The sequence below is a fragment of the Podarcis tiliguerta genome (genome assembly GCF_965153285.1).
Source record: "Podarcis tiliguerta genome assembly, chromosome: 11".
NCBI classification, from domain to species: domain Eukaryota; kingdom Metazoa; phylum Chordata; class Lepidosauria; order Squamata; family Lacertidae; genus Podarcis; species Podarcis tiliguerta.
Window position 1 is genome coordinate 62,229,572 of NC_139544.1, and position 19,544 is coordinate 62,249,115.

Here is a 19,544-nt window from a genome sequence, read left to right on the forward strand (position 1 = left end):
TTTGACTTCCTTAGGGCCCGGGACCTCTAAACTATGGTTATTTATGGACCTTAAGGTCCTCCGTGGGACATACCAGAAGAGGCGGTCCCATAGATACGAGGGCCCTAAGCCACAGAGGGCTTTAAAGGTCAAGACCAGCATCTTGAACCTGACCCGATACTCCACCGGGAGCCAGTGCAACTGGTAAAGCACTGGGTGAATATGCTCCCATGCCAGGGACCCTGTGAGGAGCCTCACTGCAGCATTCTGCACCCGCTGGAGTTTGTGGGACAGTTTCAAGGTCAGCCCCGCGTAGAGCGAATCAGTACAGTGGTACCTCGGGTTAAGTAATTAATTCGTTCCGGAGGTCTGTACTTAACCTGAAACTGTTCTTAACCTGAAGCACCACTTTAGCTAATGGGGCCTCCTGCTGCTGCTGCACCGCCGGAGCACAATTCCTGTTCTTATCCTGAAGCAAAGTTCTTAACGTGAAGCACTATTTCTGGGTTAGTGGAGTCTGTAGCGTATGTAACCTGAAGCGTATGTAACCCGAGGTACCACTGTAGTCAAGCCTGGAGGTGACAGTCGCATGGATCACTGTGGCCAGGTCGGGGATGCGCTGGACTACAACTCCCACCAGTCCCCAGCTACCACAGTGGCTTGATGGGAACTGTAGTCCAAAATATAGATAGCACCAGGTTGGAGAAGAAGGCTCTCCTGCCTGTATCATTCCTTCCCAGTGGATTTAAGGATTGTAGCCTGACTCCGGTTGAAGGTTCTCGACTGTTCTCCTCATTTTGGGGTCTCTTCAATGAAGACAAAGTGAGAGGCTTCAATTTCCAATTACCTTACAATTAGATCAAATTTGGGGAGATGGGCTGCTTGCTCCCCTGATTCTAAGGTCTGCTAATAAACCAAGAGAAGAAAATCAGGGAATCAAGGATGCTCTCCTGCGCAATCCCATTGGAAGTGAAGGAGGACTGGCAAGAAAAGCCCAGGGTCGCTTCGGAGAGCTGGGCCCTTGCGCAGTGGGCTTGTGCAGGAGAAGAGCCCACTGGGTTGGCCCCCTCACACCCATGGAAATGCGTCTCAGGCATAGCTGTCAACTGTCCCATATTTGGCGGGACACTCCCTTATCCCAGCGCCGTTTCCCGCTGCTGTCCCTTATTGATGATGTCCCTTAAATTTCCCGGGTTTCACGCTCGCCCGGCTCGGGAGGGAAGCAGCGGCTCGGGGTCCTCCACCTCGAGAGAGAGCACGCACACGAGCTACCGTGTCTCCGTCTCTCCCTCTTCCCCCTCAGGGGCACGTCGTGAGGAGACGGGGGGTGGCGGGCAGGCAGGCAGCCCCTCTCTTGCGAGACTTCCGCCGCGCTGCCAGGGGAAGCCAGAGGCAGCGGTGGCGGCTGAGGAGGCGGCTTGCGGGAGGAGGAAGAGGAAGGGATGGGGAGGGACGCAGAAGGGCGGTGCTTCAGCGGCCACTGCAGCGCCGCAACCACCTCATGCCGGGCTCGCGGGCGGCGTGGGTGAGAATCTCCCTCCCTCTCTCTTGGGCGGGGAAGGGCCGATGGAACTCCTGGCGCCAGGACGACGGCAGCCCCGACGTGCTGCTTAGCATCCCCTCCAACCAGTGCAGCATCTTAATGTAGTGATTTCCCCCTCTGCATCCCTTTCATAACTCTATTTTTATAAATCATTTGTCCATCATTTGTCCATCCATAGTTCAAATTTTTACTACAAGTTTTCTGTCAATCCTACCAATGTATGTAACTCTTTACAATAGCTTTTCAACTAAATTATAAACTTTCCCCATTCTTCATTAAAGAGGTCCTCTTCCTGGTTTCTAATTCTGCCTGCAAGCTTTGCCATTTCGATGTCGTTCATCAGTTTTGTCTGCCACTCTTCTTTGGTGGGAGTTGTAGACCCTTAGGATCATCTAGTCCAACCCCCTGCAAAACACAGTCAGTCGCAGCAAAAGCAGCATGGCTCCATCAGTGCCGGATTTCTGCATAAACTGTGCAAAATCCCTTATTTTGGCTGCTGATCCCTTATTTTCGAGGCTGCTGGTCCCTTATTTTCAAATCTGTAAGTTGACAGCTATGGTCTCGGGGCGCAGGTCAGGAGAAGGCGCCCAGTCACCCGTCCGGGCTCCCCTCTAGCTACCCAGCCAGTTGGGTAGGCAGCTCAGCGCTGCGCAGCGCGCCCGGAGAGGAGCCGCCGCTCGCCCCGCGGGGACTGGCCGTCCCTCCTCCGCCAGACACGCCGCCTTCGCCCGCCAGGATTGGCCGCGCCGGCGGCGGCAGCGCGGGGCGGGACGGCGCGGGCGAGCGAGCGAGCCAGCCGGAGGCAGCCGAGCCGAGACACCGGCACCCTCCGCCGGCCGGCCGGAGGCAGCAGAGCGCGGGCAGCCGCGGCCAACATGCGCGCCTAGCAGCCCCGGGACTGCGGAGGAGGACGAGGTAAGGCCCGCGGCGACGGGATGGGCGCACGGCGGGGAACCACGAACCTCTCCAAGCGCGCGTCGCCTTCCCCGGCTGCGCTTTCTCCTCCCAGACAGCCAGCCATCCTTCCTTCCGCTCCCCATTCCCAAGGAAATGCCCCCTCCCCATCCGAAGGGAGGCCCCCAGTCTGGAAGTTAAGTCCAAACGCCCCCCCCCCCCGGTCCGGAGGCACAGACATTGGGAGCCTCCCCCTCCCGGGGAAAAAAATAACTTTCCACTGCTTATTTACTGCCGCGTGTCCGCGCCAAGAGACGGGCTGATGTTCTCCCGGAGAAGCAGGACTTTTCAAGCCAGCCCCCCCACCCCGTCCCGGAGAGAGATGCCCCCTCCCGTAGCGCGTTCCTTCCCACCTCTCCCGACCCATAAAGAGCAAGGCAGACGCCTCTCCCCCTGGAAAAGGCATTTCTCCTCCCCCAGGCAACTAGCCTTTTTTCTTGGACTTGTGTGGCCTGGAATGGAGTTTTCGGGTGATGGGAATCCCAAGCTGGCTGGACTTTCCGCCGTCCTGGCCAGCCAGACGCAGGGGAGAAGGCCAACTTCTTGCCTGGCAGGACGCGTAAACAGCTCTGCAAAAGCCGCAGCGTGGCGCGGGGGGGGGGAGACTCTCTCTCTTTCTCCCTCTCTCCTGCCCCCCCTCCCTGGGAGTCCCTGCTCTGCACCCCGGAAAGGCCTTGGGGGTCTCTCCTGCCTGCCCTCTCCAACCTCCCTGGCAGCCGTCCTTGGAGACTAAACAGCCACTTTCTCCCCCATCTCTCCATCCCCCCCGCCCCATTCTCCCGCTCAGCAGCTGCAGCTGGCAACCCAACTTTTATTACTAGAGAGAAATAGGCAGCTCACTGCCCGTAAAATGCCAGGCAGGAGGAAGGGAGGGGGCGGGGGAGAGACGCAGCGGGAAGGGGGGAGCCTTTTTGCCAGCCAGCCAACTCTCTGGGTCCCTGGTGCGACTGTCAGAAGGAGGGGGGGGGGAGCAACTGAGCACTAACAACAAAAACACCGCTTAGCACACAGTCCGTGTCCTCCCAGCCTTTCTGGAATTGGGAAATGCTTCGCCTTTTATTTATTGTGATGGGAACTGCAGAGGAAAAGGTAAACTCTGTGGACACAGTTGTTTAGAGATCTGCTGCTTTCCTTCCTTCGCTCAAGTACACAAACACTCGTAAATCTCTGCCAGAGGCTTCCAGGCCTGTGACTATTGGTGCACACACACACGTGCAAATCGTTCTCCGTGCACGCCTGGAGTCATGGCTGCCGCAGGGACACGGCGTGGCCCCGATCTCGAGGCGGCTGCTTGCTTTGGAGGAAGGCTCATGAGTAGATCAATGGGTTGTCTTTCGGTGACAGGCGTCTTTGAGTGTCTGCTGCCGGACCCCCCACTCACTTCTGGAGAAGTCTGGGAGGGGGGTGAGAGTTTTCTGGACGGTTCTTTGCAATTCCAGAGAAGACACACTGCAGGATTGGGCTGGCAAAGAGGGTCTTTATAATGGACACTGTGTCCGGCGATAAAGAGCCCTAATGGCCGGCAACTGAGAGCAGAAGATGGCTGGAGTCTTGACCTTAGGAGTGTGTGTGTGTGGTCCAACCTTTGTGGACTTTAGGCCTTGACCAAGAGTCACAAGGTGTTCATTTTGCTTGTCAATTCTAGGGCCAAGGTAACTTAGGCTCAGGAGCCAAATGCAGCCCCCAGGGGTCTCTGTCTGACCCTTGGGAGTTTCCTCCAGCTCCCGCCCACCCCCACCACATCCCTCCCCAGGCCTGATCTGCTTATTTCAGCCTGTGTCTTTTATCTCCAAAATGGGAAGGTTTATTGATCTCATATTCTGCAAGAGTTTGGGGGAAGGGAATTGAGTAATAATAATATTTATCATTTATTTGCTTATTTATTATCTGTTTCACTAAATAAGTGTACACCGCTGGATTGTACAAAAGCAACAACCTCATAAAGAGGTGTAAAGGTAAAGGTAAAGGTACCCCTGACCGTCAGGTCCAGTCGTGGCCGACTCTGGGGTTGTGGCGCTCATTTCGCTTTACTGGCCAAGGGAGCCGGCGTACAGCTTCCGGGTCATATGGCCTGCAGGACTAAGCCGCTTCTGGCGAACCAGAGCAGCGCACCGAAACGCCGTTTACCTTCCCGCCAGAACGGTACCTATTTACTTGCACTTTGACGTGCTTTTGAACTGCTAGGTTGGCAGGCCAAGCAACGGGAGCTCACCCCGTTGCGGGGATTCGAACCGCCAACCTTCCGATCGGTAAACCCTAGGCTCTGTGGTTTAGACCACAGCGCCACCCGCGTTTTGTAAAGAAGTATACAAAAAGATAAAAACATCAAGAAAAAGTCATGGCAATGCTTAAAAACCTACAGAAAGTTAACATACCCAAGCAGATTAAAGCTCACACCAACTTCCTGAGCTTCTGGGTAGGCTTGTTGAAGCAAGAATGGTTTTAGTAGGCACAATACAGTGAAGGTGCCTGCTTGATATCAGTAGGCAGGGAGTTCCAAAGGGCAATAGTCATGTGCCCAGGATTCGCACCCACTGCTGTTTGGTGGGAGCAGAGCCTCTCTTTCTCTGTGGAAGGGCTGGGCTTTATTCCACGCCTCGCCCAGAGACAACTGCTCTTGCTTCGACCTTGTGGAGTTGTGGAGTTGCCTGCCAGGGTTGCCTTCGGTCCTTTGCTCTGGTTGTGAACAAGGCAGCTCCTTCTGTGCCTCCTTATTTTCCTTACTGGGCTTTATTCTCTGATATCCTTGTAATGGGAAGTCAGGCAAACCGACCTGCTCGGTTTTGTGGCCCCAGAACAAGGAATGTCAGTAGAGGAGCAAATGCTGCAGAGGTCCTGGGAATGAATGAATCTCGCATAGTTAAACTATGGAACTCACTCCCGCAGGACTTTGGATGCCTTGAAAAGAGGATTAGACCAATCCATGGAAGAGAGAGCTGTATTCTGAATGCTTCTGAATACAGTGGTACCTCGGGTTAAGTACTTAATTTGTTCCAGAGGTCCGTTCTTAACCTGAAACTGTTCTTAACCTGAAGCACCACTTTAGCTAATGGGGCCTCCTGCTGCCACCACGCTGCCTGAGCATAATTTCTGTTCTCATCCTGAAGCAAAGTTCTTAACCTGAGGTACTATTTCTGGGTTAGTGGAGTCTGTAACCTGAAGCGTATGTAACCCAAGGTACCACTGTACAGTCAAACCTCGATTGTTGAACATAATCTGTTCCAGAAGCCCGTTCAGCTTTTGAAATATTCAAAAACCTAGGCAGGGATTCCAACTGGTTGCAGGAGCTTCTTGCACTCAAGCAGAAACCGCGTCGCGTGTTCGGCTTCCGAAAAATGTTCGGAAACTGGAGCATTTACTTCTGGGGTTTCAGCGTCCAGGAGCCACAACGTTCCCAAACGGAGGCGTTCAGGATCTGAGGTTTGACTGTACCAGTTGTTGGAACCCGAGGGCTCTTTCATTCATGCCCTCATTGCATCCCCCAGGCATCTGGTCAGCCACTGTGAGAACAGGATGCTGGACTAACGGAGCTGTTGGCCTGATCCTGCAGGCTGTTCTTATGGGCTTCTGTGACTCCCAAGGGAGGAGAATTCCTCCTCTTGTGGTGTGATGAAAGGCCTTTCCTCCTTGAAGGAGCCATTCAAAGTGCTGAGGCCTTTGCTTCACATGAGCATCATGTATCACACACACACACACACACATCTGTGTGTGCCAGTTGGTCTTTGTGGAGGCCTTGCCTTGCCAGCCTGCAAGGATGTTGGCATCGCATGCCCATCTCCTCTCTTGATCCAACCCCTTTGCACTGCAGGAAATTTTGCTAGTAGCCATTGGATATGGACCTCAGGAGGGGAGCATTTTCTTGCATAATGCTCCTTAAGCTTGTTGTGTGAGTCATCTGTGGCTATTCTGCCCCACAGCTCCCTCTCTGCATTGCACCTTGACTCTCTGCATGTGGTGTGGACAGAATGAAGTGTGGGCGACTGGGTCAGAGGGGGAAATTCATACCTGTAGGCTCGGGGGGGGGGCACTCCAAGATAGGGGTCCTCAAAATACGGCCCACGGGCCAGATCTGGCCCGCCGAGGTCCTGAACCCGGCCAGCCCAGCAATTGCAGAACCCACCGCTGTCTAACGGGTCTATGGCGAAAGGAAGTACGGCGTCCCATGCAGGAGCGCAACCTGTGCACCCAGCGTCCGTTGATGCCGCGAGTGGTTGGTTGGTTGCGGGGATGGGAGGCAGTGCGCATGCAAGAGGAGGGATGATGCGATCCTGCGCACATGCAGCAAGCTGGCCAGCGCTTTTGCATTCTCTCTCTCTCTGGTCCGTGGCTGAGAGTTCCTTCGGCTGCGTTCCATGAGGTGAGCGACTCGGGTGAGGCAGCCGCAGGGAGGGGAGAGGTTGTCCGCCCCTGCTTTCCCTTTTCAGCCATAACGCTCTGAGGTGGGAGCCTCATTCCACTGCCTGGCAGAGCAGATGGGAGGAGATATTGACCCTCTCATTAGCCAAAAGCCGGCCCATACTTCTCATTGAAATACTTGTAAGTTTATATTGATTAAAACCGTTCTTCTTTTTAAATACAGTGGTACCTCCGTTGCAAACGGGATCCGTTCTGGATGCCCGTTCGCAACATGAAAAGCACGCAACCTGAAGCACCGTATCTGCGCAGGTGCGTGGCACAATTTACTGCTTGTGAGCAGCAAATCCCAGAAGTAACCCTTTCCGGTACTTCCGGGTCACCGTGGGACACAACCTGAAAAAACATAACATGAAGCAAACGTAACATGAGGCATGATTGTACTGTATTGTTTTTCCTGTTTTTTGTGCACCACAAATAAAATATGTGCAGTGTGCATAGGAATTCGTTCATATTTTTTTCAAACTATAGTCCGGCCCCTAACAGTGTCTGAGGGACAGTGAGCTGGCTCCCTGTTTAAAAAGTTTGAGGACCCCTGCTCCAAGAAGAAGGAAGCATTCGGTTTACTCCTTCGCAACTTGTGAAATTGGTTGTGTCTGCAAGGTGTGATGGCCAATAGAGCAGGCAGCTTTAGGATGGGCGGAGTTTGCGGTGAAAGAGGCCTGGCAGCTGTTACCAACCATGAAATCTCTCCCCTGGCCTCCAGGTGTTTTGGATCACAACTATTTAATAAGAAAATGCACAGCCAGAAGTATCAGGGTTGGGAGAGGAGATCATCAGGCATTCTGGAAAAAAGAGTGACGAACTGGACAGACAAAAAACCAATGACAAAACAAAGCAAAATACAGACACATACATAGGGCCTGAGATCCACAGAAGGTAGCTGTCAGAGCTGGCTCCTGGTCCCAGCTCACAAAGGACCAACGCTAGCCGGTAGTAAAGTATCAAAGTCTTTATTGAAGAATAGTTTCCATTTCCAAGCCTCAGCGCCCCAGCTCTACGTCTAGAGTCTAGACCGGCGAAGCTCCGTCTGAGTCTCCGCCCCCTGTGCACCAGTTTAAGACTCTAATCTTACTCCACCTCTCCCTTCTCTCCTTTCTCCTCTGGGTCCTGCTGCCCCCCGGGGTCTCCTCCCTCCTGGACTCCTCTGACGCAGACGTTGACCCTCCTGACTCCTCCCGCTCTCTTCGGCGGGCTTTAGGACTTGGCTCCCTACCCGGGCTGCCAACTGTGCCGCCTTCCTGTACATTTGAACTTGGCGCACGCGCGCGTTTAACCTTCCTCTTAACCGTTTCCTCGCTCCCTGACGGAGGCGTGGTCAATCCTGCCTCATGTTCTCCCGCTGGTAGCGCGCCGCCTGATCCCGATGCCTGGGACTCCTCCCCCCTACTTCCCTCTGGTGTGGACGCTGGTCCAGATTTCCAGCTGCTGCTCTCTGAGTCCCCTCTGGCCCCTTCTCCCTGAAGTGCCCCCCTGGGTACTCCCCTTGCCCTGACCATGGGAGCCCCTTTTTGTGAATCCTCTGATTCACTGGACAGACTCAGAGACCTCGGATCGCTGTCATCGCTGACATTTCCTTCGGACTCCTCCCCTTCGCTCTCCATTTCCTCCCTCTCCTGTGCCTCTGCTCCTGAACCCCTGACAGTAGCCTTAAATCATATTCCCATTCTGGTTGGACCTTTCTAGCAAAGTGCCCAAAACCTGCTTATTTCTCTTCAGGATTTATTCTTAGGAAGTCACTTTAGATTTTAATGTGTTCTATAGAGAAACGTTAGTAATAGCAGTAACACATTAAGTTTACTCCAAGGTGGTTGTGAACTTTGCAACCACTTCAACCCTCCTCCACACACACCCCTCCCACATTTTTCAGGGTAAAAGATTAAAGAAAAGGTGTCTACTTTTTGTTTGTTAAATAGTGGTGACGTTAAACAGTATCACCAACCCAAGCCGGCCCATGTAAACCTTAGGAAGAACTTGCTGAAGGTAAGAGCTGTTTGGCTATGGAACGGACTCCTTGCGAAGGTGGTCCCCAGTTCCTGCAACTGCTCCATACAGCACGGACCTGGGAATAGGTGCCTAGGTCATGTGTAGGCAACCTAAGGCCCAGGTGCGGCCCAATCCCCTTCTAAATCTGGACCACGGATGGTCTGGGAATCAGCGTGTTTTTACATAAGTAGAATGTGCCCTTTTATTTAAAATGCAACTCTGGGTTATTTGTGGGGCACAGGAATCCGTTTATCCCCCCCCCAAAAAAAAATATAGTCCAACCCCCCACAAGGTCTGAGGGACCGGCCCCCTGCTGAAAAAGTTTGCTAACTCCTGGCCTAGATGCTAGACTGGCGTGCCCAGATCTCCAGAGCGGTAGAAGCAACTGTCAGTGTTATCTCTGACCATAAATCATTAATTGCATTCCTTTGGCTGAGAGGTGCCTTTGACAGATAGATGCTCACCTGCCAGGGATGCTTTTGCTGTGATTCCTGCATCGCGCATGTGGGGTGGGCAACATGACTTGTGAGGGTCCCTTCCAACTCTGCAATTCTGTGATTTGATGAGACTTGGGAGAGGGGCCAGCAGGGAGGCCTGGCAGCAGCAGCAGGTGGCAAGAAAGGGAGAACTGGATTGAGGATGCGGAATCTGGCCCTGCGGACCTCCAATGGGGCCGTTGCTCTGGAGATGACCCAGACGTGTGTGAGACGCCCCCCCCCCCCTTGGCGGTGACCCTGCGTTACACCCGCTCTTCCCACGCATGGGAAAGTCCAGGGTCGGGGTTGGGAAGAAGGAATGGCAACGCACGTCGGTTAAGCAACTTTCTCTTTGCTGTAATAAAATCTTCTCGCTGTGGCAGCTGGAATGGGGGGGGGCGGCAGGGAGGGAGAGACAGAGGCCTTGGCTCCCTTGCCCTCTCTTATGAAGCATGAATGAATCAATGAATGAATGGGAGAGCGAGCCGGTGACTCAGCCCGCCACCCGTCCCCTCCGAGGCCGGAGAATATTGGAAGCCGCCCAAGTTTCCTCTCCCGTCGCTCTCGCCTTATCGGAAGCCAGGCCGCCTTGATTTACGGCTGATCTGCCCGCCTTCCCGGCTCCTTGTCCTTCAAGTGCCCCTGGGGGCATGGGGCAGCAGAGCGGTGCCCAAGGCGGTCCTTGCCAGGGAAAGGAGACGGAGAGGGGCTGTTGATGGATACGACTGGTCAGATGGCTATGCTTTGACTGTATGGTCAGAGGAAGCGATGCTTCTGAATATCCGTTGCTGGAAAATGTAGGAGGGCAGAGTTGCTCTTGTGGTGGGATCCTAATTGCTGGTTTCCCACTGGGGCATGTGGGTGGCCACTGTGAGAACAGGGTGCTGGACCAGATGGGCCATTGGCCTCATCCAGCAGGCTCTGCTTATGAGCCCCAGACACTGCCGGCAGCAGCAGGAGGAAGCATGTGGTTCTGAGCGCATGGACTTTGGGGCTCCACCCTGTTGGAGCATATTTCCTCTAGGGCAGGGGTCAGCAAACTTTTTCAGCAGGGGGCCAGTCCACTGTCCCTCAGACCTTGTGGGGGGCCGGACTATATTTTTTTGGGGGGAATGAACAAATTCCTATGCCCCACAAATAACACAGAGATGCATTTTAAATAAAAGGGCACATTCTACTCCTGTAAAAACACTCTGATTCCCAGACTGTCCACGGGCCAGATTTAGAAGGCGATTGGGCTGGATCCGGCCTCCAGGCCTTAGTTTGCCTACCCATGCTCTAGGGCAGCCTTTCTCAACCTGTGGGTCCCCAGATGTTGTTAAACTACAACTCAACAAGGCCAGAGCTCAGGGATGATGGGAGTTGTAGTGCAACAACATCTGGGGACCCAGAGGTTGAGACCCGCTGCTCTAGGGGATAAAGTGGCAGTATTGTGTGAGGCAGCATTGTGCAGTGGTCAGATCAGAGCAAGACTGCTGAGTTATGGGTTCGAATGTGCACTCAGCCGTGCAGCTCAGTGCGTAACCTTGAGCCAGTCAGTGTCCCTCAGCCTGGTTATTTTTATTCATTTTATTTATTAAATTTGTATACAGTACTACCCTTCATCCGCAGATCTCAGGGTGGTTCACAACATAAAAATACAGTATAAAAACACAACATAATGAAAACAACAACAAACAATGAACCCCCCTCCCACAAACATCTGATATATTGCACAGGGTTGTTGTGGTGATGAAATGGTGACAGCGGGGAGAACCACACATCCCACCTTGGGCACCTTAAAAGAAAAGCAGAGTATAGATGCAGTAAAACAAATCCTGCAACCCCCTTTTTCCAAGATAAGACCTTCTTCGCCTTGGCTCTGGTTGACTGCAAGAAAGAATGAATATGATTCATCTGTAGGTGGCTCCAGTAAGTGAGCCAAACCGCAACATAGCACTTCTAAATTTCAGAATGCTTTGCGATCTTTTGGATTGTGTCTCCCCTCATCACAAGCTTGTGAGGTAGGCCCTATTTTCATTGGTGGGGAGTTATGGCAGAGAAGGAGAGACAGCAGGGCTTGGCTGGTCATTCAGTGAATTTGTGGCAACATAGGACTCGAACCTTGAACAACCCATCTCTCACTTCTGTTGCTCTTGCATGCACTGCAAGAAAATGCAACCTCACAGATGCAGCTGGGATCTCCAGCTGAGTTGGGAGGGGCGGGGTGGTTGTGGCTGGGAATCCTTTTCTTACTACAAATCATGAGGTGATTGATCTGTGTGATTAATTTTCCCCATGTTCCGTCTCAGTCACTGCAGATTTCTGCAGGCTACTCCCGACTCGCCCATTTGCTTGCCAGCAAAGTCAGAGCCCTCTCCTCTTGGAGACTCACCAAAGCCTGAGCATGAGAGCATGCATGGTGCCATGTGGCCTAGTGGTTAGTGCCCAGCTTGGACCAGGGAGGCCTGGGTGCAAAGCTCTGCTTGGCCATGCAGCTCACTGGGTGATTGGCAGTCAATTGCTATCCCTTAGCCAAACCTATCTCACACTTTGAGGGATGACAGGTGGGGCGCACCTGTTATTTGTTTATTTATTTGCTTAATCAAATCTGTATACCGCTTGATTGTGGGGGAAAAACAACAACCTTCAAAGCAGTTCACAAAAAGATAAAATGCTGAAATTATCACTAAGAATTTACAACCCTGATGTAAAACATACAGAAATTTAAAAGTGGAATTAAGCAAATGAAATTTGTTTAAATAAATGAAATAATGTTTGTTTGTTGCGTTTGTATCCTGCCTCTCCCCCCCCCAAGAGGCTCAAGGCGGCATCCACAGTTCTCGCCTGCCTCATTTGATCTCCACAACAACCCTGTGAGGTGTTGCAGGAATTTATGTACAGGTTGGGGGGGGTTGCCCCTCCAGCAGATATCATGCACATGCAGCCCACTACCAAAACCAGCACAATCACTTCTGTGACTTGTCCCCACAAAACACCCCATCTCAGTTTCTTCCTATCTATTCAAAGGGCCTCTGCTGCACGATACCAAATGAAAGAATTCACTGATAAACGTTATCTATGTACTGCCTCACTGGGAAAACTTCAGAAATTCATATAGACATGTGAGCTCAGCTCCTCAGCAGCCCCTCTGCCTGAGTGATAATCCCTGGCATCCTGATACCTGAGACAGGTAGCCATTCCAGAAATAACAAACCCAGATGAATGCAAAAGGCTGTGATTCACTTGGCTGGGAAACAGGGAAATGTAAAGATCTCTTTTGTTTCACTTGATGGGTGTTTGGTGGAGGGCAAGGGGAACCATGGGGCAGGGTCCAGGATGCTCAGATTACGGCCACCAGACCTCCCCTTTCATGATATAACTGTGATGTATGAGTGATGTAGTTTGGGGGGGTGTAACATAGGGATTAGCAGCTAATAAAAGTTTTGGGGGCTCTTTTGTTTGGGGCTTCCATCTTGTTCCACCTGGTGGCAGGTAGGAGTCCTATCATGACAGTCTTCAAGAAAGACCAAGCCTACTGGCTGCTGTTTTGCTCTGGTATTCCTGGCGGTCTCCTTGTTTCTTGTCCAAGGGAGACCTCAGCTTTCTCCGTTAAGAGGGGTAGGTTTGGCTGACAGGTCAGTCTGACTGGCCCAAGGTCACACCCAGTGAGCTACATGGCTGAGCCAGGATTTGACCCCCTGGTCTCTCCTGGGTCCTAGTCCCTCACTCTGACCACTACATGACACTGCTTTCTCTTTGTATATTTCATTTTCGGATAGACATTTTCTGAATGTCCCAGAAGTCCTTGTTTGGCCAGGCCGCTAATTGTTGCAGATAAACCGGTGCTGAGATTAAGTGGGCTTTGTCTTTTTAAAAGAAACAACTTTGATTTAGCTACTGACTCCACAGAACAGCCAGACCTGCTCCAAGGATGCTTTGCCAAAGGGCTTTGTACATGTCGGTGGAAGGGTCCTGAGCTTTGGAGAAACCGCTTGAGGTCTAAGCTTGGAGTCTTTTTTGCGGCTGCAACCCCGGAGGAAAGGCAGACGTTCTCTGGCCTTGCTCTGTTGACTCCCCTGGACTGCAGCCAACACCTTGACAGCTGTTATTTATGCCTCCAGGTTTTAAATGGTTGTAATCTCTTGTGGGAGGACAGGCGAAAGAAATGTCTAAAGGCATCCGCTGCCTTCAGGGACTGCAAGACCTTGCAGCCATTCTTAATTTGCAAGATCGTTAAGGAAATTCAGCTGCCACCTGTCAGCTCTCCTGTCCTCTGTGACTGGTCAGGTGTTACCTGTGTATTCAGGGTTCCCTGAGCAATTCAGTGCCCCTCCAAATGGATCTCCTCAGTTCTGGATCTTTGCCATTTTGCTCCCCTTCGGTGTGACACCCTGTATGGGGGAACTGCCCAAACTTGCCCTAAATCCAGCACTGGCGTATGTCGTAGAGCAGAGATGCTCAAATCGTGACCCATGGCCTTTAAGAACAGAGGAAACAACTTCACAATGAATAATAGATCATACAATTGGAAGGGAGCCCCAAGGGCCATCTAGTCCAGCCCTCTGCAATGCAGGTCTCGAATCCATGACCCTGCAGGGGTCGACTCTACCGCAGGGGTCAGCAATGTCTAGGCAACACGATGACCATGCACATATGCAATGAACAATCTTTTATAGAATTCCTTCAAACCATAACAAGTCCAAAATGAAATCTTTAGTCTCAAGGTCTTTGAAAATCTTTAAATAGACTATATCCGGAATCACTGTTCAGTGTTGGATATCATATTTGCTGAATACACAAAGCTTCACAGCTTGTCTGTCATCACACATTTAAAGATTTTCAGAGACTTTGAGACTAAAGATTTCATTTTGGACTCGTTTTAATTTTGGACTTGCCTAGACATTGCTGACATTCTGTTTGCAACACAGGGTTTTTTTTTTTGGTTACCTACTGCAGGGGTCAGCAAGGTTTATCTCACCTGGGCCAGTTCACTCCAGCAGAGATCCCTCTGTGGGCCGGATTGTGCGCACACGTGAGTGCGTGCTGTGATTTTCGGCGTCTGCACATGCATAGACACGATTTCTAGTGCCACGGAAGCGAGTTCCCGCGTCATGCTGCACCGGATTAGTGCAGCAGAGGTACCACTGTACAGTATCTTTTTCCAGCCTCCAGTGTGCAGGGAAGGTGTATAGACAGAATTCCCGTGGCGGAGTGAGCTCCCGTTGCTCAGTCCCAGCTCCTGCCAACCTAGCAGTTCAAAAGCACGTCCAAGTGCAAGTAGATAAATAGGTACCACTCTGGCGGGAAGATAAACGGCATTTCCGTGCGCTGCTCTAGTTCGCCAGAAGCAGCTTAGTCATGCTGGCCACATGACCTGGAAGCTGTACGCTGGCTCCCTCGGCCAATAAAGCGAGATGAGCGCCGCAACCCCAGAGTTGTCCAAGACTGGACCTAATGGTCAGGGGTACCTTTACCTTACCTTATATCTGAGAAAGCCCGTGTAATTTCTGAGCTCCACAAAGCCCTCCACAACACACTTCTGTTTTGGGTCGTAGATGGGTCTTTCCTGAATTCAGTCTATGGAGAGTGACTTTGGGGAGTGCTCCCATAGTTTGACAAAGTGGAAGCACCCTGATATTTGGCAAATGCAGAAATGTGGGACTTAGCAGAGAAGGTGGCAGAGCCTAGGCATCACAGCAGCCCTGAAGCCCAATCCAAAGCTTTGTGGCAGCGAGGTGCATGACACAGAACTCTCTTGAGAACACCTTTGCACACTCATTGTGGCGTCTCCAGCAGCAGTGAGGGTGCCATATCTGATAGAAGCCACTGATAGTCCTCTCCTTCTCCATGAATTTGCCTAGTCCTCTTTTAAAGCCATATAGGCTGGTGGTCCTCACTGCCTCTTGTGGGAGGGAGTTCCACGGATCAACTATGCATCGCATGAAGAAGTCCATTTTGCAAAGCAGCAAACCCAGATTTGCCACCAAGCATTCTCTCAACAGGGAGCCACGTTCAGCCACGGATCCCTGGTTGGACACAAATGCAAGGTTGCAGCAGTCGATTGCACGCATTCCTTGCTGTTTTGGTGCATGCTTTAGATGGCAACGGGTGACGAATGGAAATGATTCTGCATTGTTGGGGGTGGGAGCAGGTGCCCTGTGAGTCGTTGCTGTGACATCATTTGCAAAGGCCTGGGAATGTGGATTCTTCTTGCAGAGCGTCTTGTGAAAGCAGCTGCAATTTCTGGATTTTTGCACGGATTTAGAGAGAGAGAGACGGAGAGAGAGATGTCCTTGTGTGTAAGGGTGGTGTTAAGTTCCAGAAGGCAGGATGGCTGTGAGCCGGGGTGGGTAAACAGAAGGGAGGCCTCTAGCACAGCAGGAACCCCGTCCAAACATCTCCCTTTGTTCCTGTTTGTTTAACGTTGTCTAGGAAATGTGGGCTTACCCGACTGAGTGTGCGCTGTTCCCAGCTGAGCCACTAAACATGTTAATCATGAGGCTGCGTTTATTAAATTGCTGTTAAAGGTTTTAGTACAGAGATACAGTTTTTAAAGCAAGACATTTGTATTGCTGGCAGGAGCTGAGCTTGGGACCCTATCCGTTTCCCATTGTCCACTGGCTGTAAGCTTCTAGAGTCCTGTTCAGGTGTCCAAAGAACATGAGGGTGTGCAATGGGTCATAGTTCTGAGTGCACAGAGCCTACACATCGGTACACGGTCTTGCATCCTGGAAAAGGCTGAGTGCCCTTCACTGGCTGTGTGTTTTTTACATGCATACATGCATAATTTTATTTGCATGCAGCTTTTCCATAGCTCAAACCATGCTCAAGGTAACTTATGACATATGGGGGGGGGGAGAAGATTCTGTGAGTCCCACATTGCATGTTTGGGATGTGCAGACCAAACAATCCATGTGCATGTGATGTGTGGAGATTGGGGCAGAGTCAGCAGATCCTGATTCCCCCTGCCAGTTGAGAGTGCACACCAGTTTGTACATGTTGCGCCACTTGGCTTGCGTTTTCCACATTGCGCATGCAATCCAATGCGCCGGGCGCTCCCATTAGAGCAAATGGGCCCCAGGCTTGCTTGCTGGAATGCGCTCAATAAAAGTGATTTGTTTGTGTTATTAAGTCAATAGAAATGTCCTCGGTATATCACCTGCTCTGAAATACTGTAATATATTATTTTAATGGGCTAATGAATCTGCTAATCGGTTAAAGGCCCCCAAAAGCAGTTGATGGTTCCCCACAAATGCCTTAATTTGTTACAGGCCTAAAACTCTCTGGCAAAAGCCCCAGAGGGATCTTCGTTCTTCTCCTTCCACCCAGTGGCACAGCTTGTGAGAGTATGCAAGATGGGGAAAAGGCTGAATATTCTATCCCACACCACCTGCTCCTGCACCTTGTCTTTGGGCAAATTGGATATTTGATGCCACGTTGGGGTTTTGTTTTGTTTTTAAATGTAGCCCAGATGTTTGAATGCAAGTAGAGCTTGCTGTGATTCAGCTGAAGGTTTTAAGAACTTGACTACCTTCCCCCAACTCATCTGCATCCAGCCTCTCTCTTTCTGGGCTATTGTCCCTTCTCCATTCCATGGAAAGACCTTAGCTCTCTGGCAGAGCACCTGCCCAGGTTCCATCCCTGGCAGTGTGGTGCAGTGGTTAGCGTGTCAGACTAGGACACTGGGAGAGACCAGGGTTCGAATCCCCACTCAGCCATGAAGCCATGAAGCATGAAACTCTCTCAGCCTTCCTTGTCCTCACCAACAGAAGGAGGTACCAGACAAGGCTCCATAGCATTAGGCTAGGGGTGTCCAGTTGTCACAGGGGCAGGATGCTCCTCTGACAACCTACTCAGGCCACCCCTGGCTTCCAGATCTCCTCTTCCCAGGCGCTGGATGCCTCACTGGGTTCAGACGCTTCTTGATGTCCTGATTCCATCCTGCTAGAACTCTTTCCAGTGTCCTCCAGCCATCTCCTCCATGACACCTCCATGGGACTCATGATATTCAGCAAACATGGCAGCCATTCACAGCTGTAATGAGGCCTTAGTTAGTGCCCGTAACTGCATTTGTTCGCATTCATCTTCACTATAATTGTCTCTTCCCTTCCTGTTGGCATCCCCTGCACAATGGACAAAACTAATAATAATAATAATAATAATAAAGCTCACTGGCTGATGCTGGGGGGAGGGTAGTCACTGCCTTACAGCCTAACCTACCTCACAGGGTTGTTGTGGGGGTCAACTGAGTGAGCACCTTGGAGAAAAAAGAGTGCTATAGATGCAATTAATGACTTAATAGTCTCCAAGTTGGGCTGGACTCAAACCCTGGAGAGTCACTGTGTCAGAGCAGATGATGCTGAGCTTCTGATGAATGGACTTTGTTGGTCAACAAGGGGAGAGGCTTGCTATGAAATGGGCTTTCTGCACGCATGAGCTCTTTCAGATGTTCTGCTGAATCAGAGAATTGCCCCCTGCGATACAAGAATTTCAGCCCAAGCACCCTGGCAGATGGCCACCCGACCTAGAGCATGCCAAGGGTGAGGTCGACTTCACTCATGGACATCTGCTCAGTCCTCAACCCTTGAGGCTTCCGGCGCATGAATGGCGGCTGTTGGGTCTAGACCAGAGTTGCAATGGGCAGCTCCAAGCGCTTCCTGCCAATGTTGAGCTTGAAGCATCTTCTTGTGGCTGCTGAAGACCTGAGCACCTCGACCCTCTGTGGGTTTTGGGTGGCGATTGGCAACTGGAGCCTTCTGGGTCAGAATCAGCCCCCATGGCAGGTAATGGCTGGGCTCCATATGGGTGGCTCCGAGGTGTTGCTGGCAGGAATGGGAAATGGGAATTGGCACCTTTGCTTCCAGAGATGCTCTCTGGCAAAATGTGGCGCTGGTTGAAGAGGTGCCCCAGGGCTGCCAACTCGGGTAACCACAAGAGCCACAGAACTTAGCACTTTCCCCTGCTCTGTCAAAATGCGCTTTATTTTTATGCACAAGACACCGTTGGTATATCTGGCACTTCAGAGTATAAGGAAAAGCACTGACACATTTAGGGGTGTTTTCTGGGGCTCGTGGCGGTTGTGGTCCAAAACATTTGGCGGGTAACAGGATGGCTAAGCCAGCACTACAACCTCCCATTCTGCAGGTGGAAGGACTGAGGCTTGCCAATGTCATTGGCAGTTCCTGGCAGAAGAGAGATTAGAACTTCCTGACTTGGAATAATCATAATCATCATAATAATATTTGTACCCTTCCCATCAGACTGGGTTGCCTCAGCCACTCTGGGCGGCTTCCAATGCATATAAAAACATAATAAAACATCTTGATACAGGGCTGCCTTCAGATGCCTTCTAAAAGTCAGGTAGCTGTTTATTTCCTTGACATCTGATGGAAGGGCGTTCCAACAGGATGGGCACCACTACCGATAAGGCTCTCTGCCTGGTTCCCTGTAACTTGGCTTCTTGCAGTGAGGGAACCACCAGAAGGCCCTTGGTGCTGGACCTCAGTGTCCAGGCTGAATGAAGGTGGGTAAAGATGCTCCTTCAGGTCTACTGGGCCAAGGCCGTTTAAGGCTTTAAAGGTCAGCACCAACACTTTGAATTGTACTTGGAAACGTACTGGGAGCCAGTGAAGATCCTTTAGGCCCCAGCAGCTGCTCCCAGTTGCCACATTCTGGATTAGTTGTAGTTTCCAAGTCACCTTCAAAGGTAGACCCATGTAGAGTGCATTGCAGTAGTCCAGTTACTCACCTCAGTTCTTTAAGGTTATGTACATAATAAATAATAAACATACATTTTTATTTATACCCCGCCCTTCCCAGTTCAAAAACCGGGCTCAGGGCAGCTAACAACAAATTTAAAACACTTAATTGTAAAGCAGCATAAAATACAGTATAAAAAACATGAATAACAATAAAATTCAAAGTTCAGAAATCAATGTAGGGGAAATCTATCTAATAAGCATTAGATAATCCCCAGGGCTACCTGGTTGAATTAGTCCTATTTGGGCCAGCGAAGAGGCCAGGGAAGAATTAGCTGTGGGGTCTTAGAGCGGGTAATCTTCATAAAAGGGGAGAGGGAGGAAAGAGAAGGGAAATAAAAGGCTGAATTCAAATTAAAGGCCAGGCGGAATAGCTCTGTCTTACAGGCCCGACGGAAGGAAGTTAAATCCTGCAGGGCCCTGGTCTCCTGGGACAGAGCATGCCACCAGGTT

The 19,544-nt window shown here is 51.3% G+C and overlaps 1 protein-coding gene and 1 long non-coding RNA gene across 4 annotated transcripts in view; one reads left to right on the plus strand and one right to left on the minus strand.

Annotated features, from left to right (window-relative positions):
- The window catches only part of LOC310659622, a 325,082-nt gene that overhangs the window by 133,635 nt on the left and 171,903 nt on the right, over nt 1–19,544 (minus strand). The window lies entirely within an intron of this gene.
- The window catches only part of IL11RA (interleukin 11 receptor subunit alpha), a 140,739-nt gene continuing 123,474 nt past the window's right edge, over nt 2,280–19,544 (plus strand). Inside the window, exon 1 of one of the 3 annotated variants that reach the window (XR_014502795.1) lies at nt 2,280–2,437. The gene's annotated coding sequence lies outside the window, so the exon portion shown is untranslated. The remainder of the gene's footprint in view (nt 2,438–19,544) is intronic. The other 2 variants (XM_083403045.1, XM_083403047.1) reach the window with 2 other exon arrangements.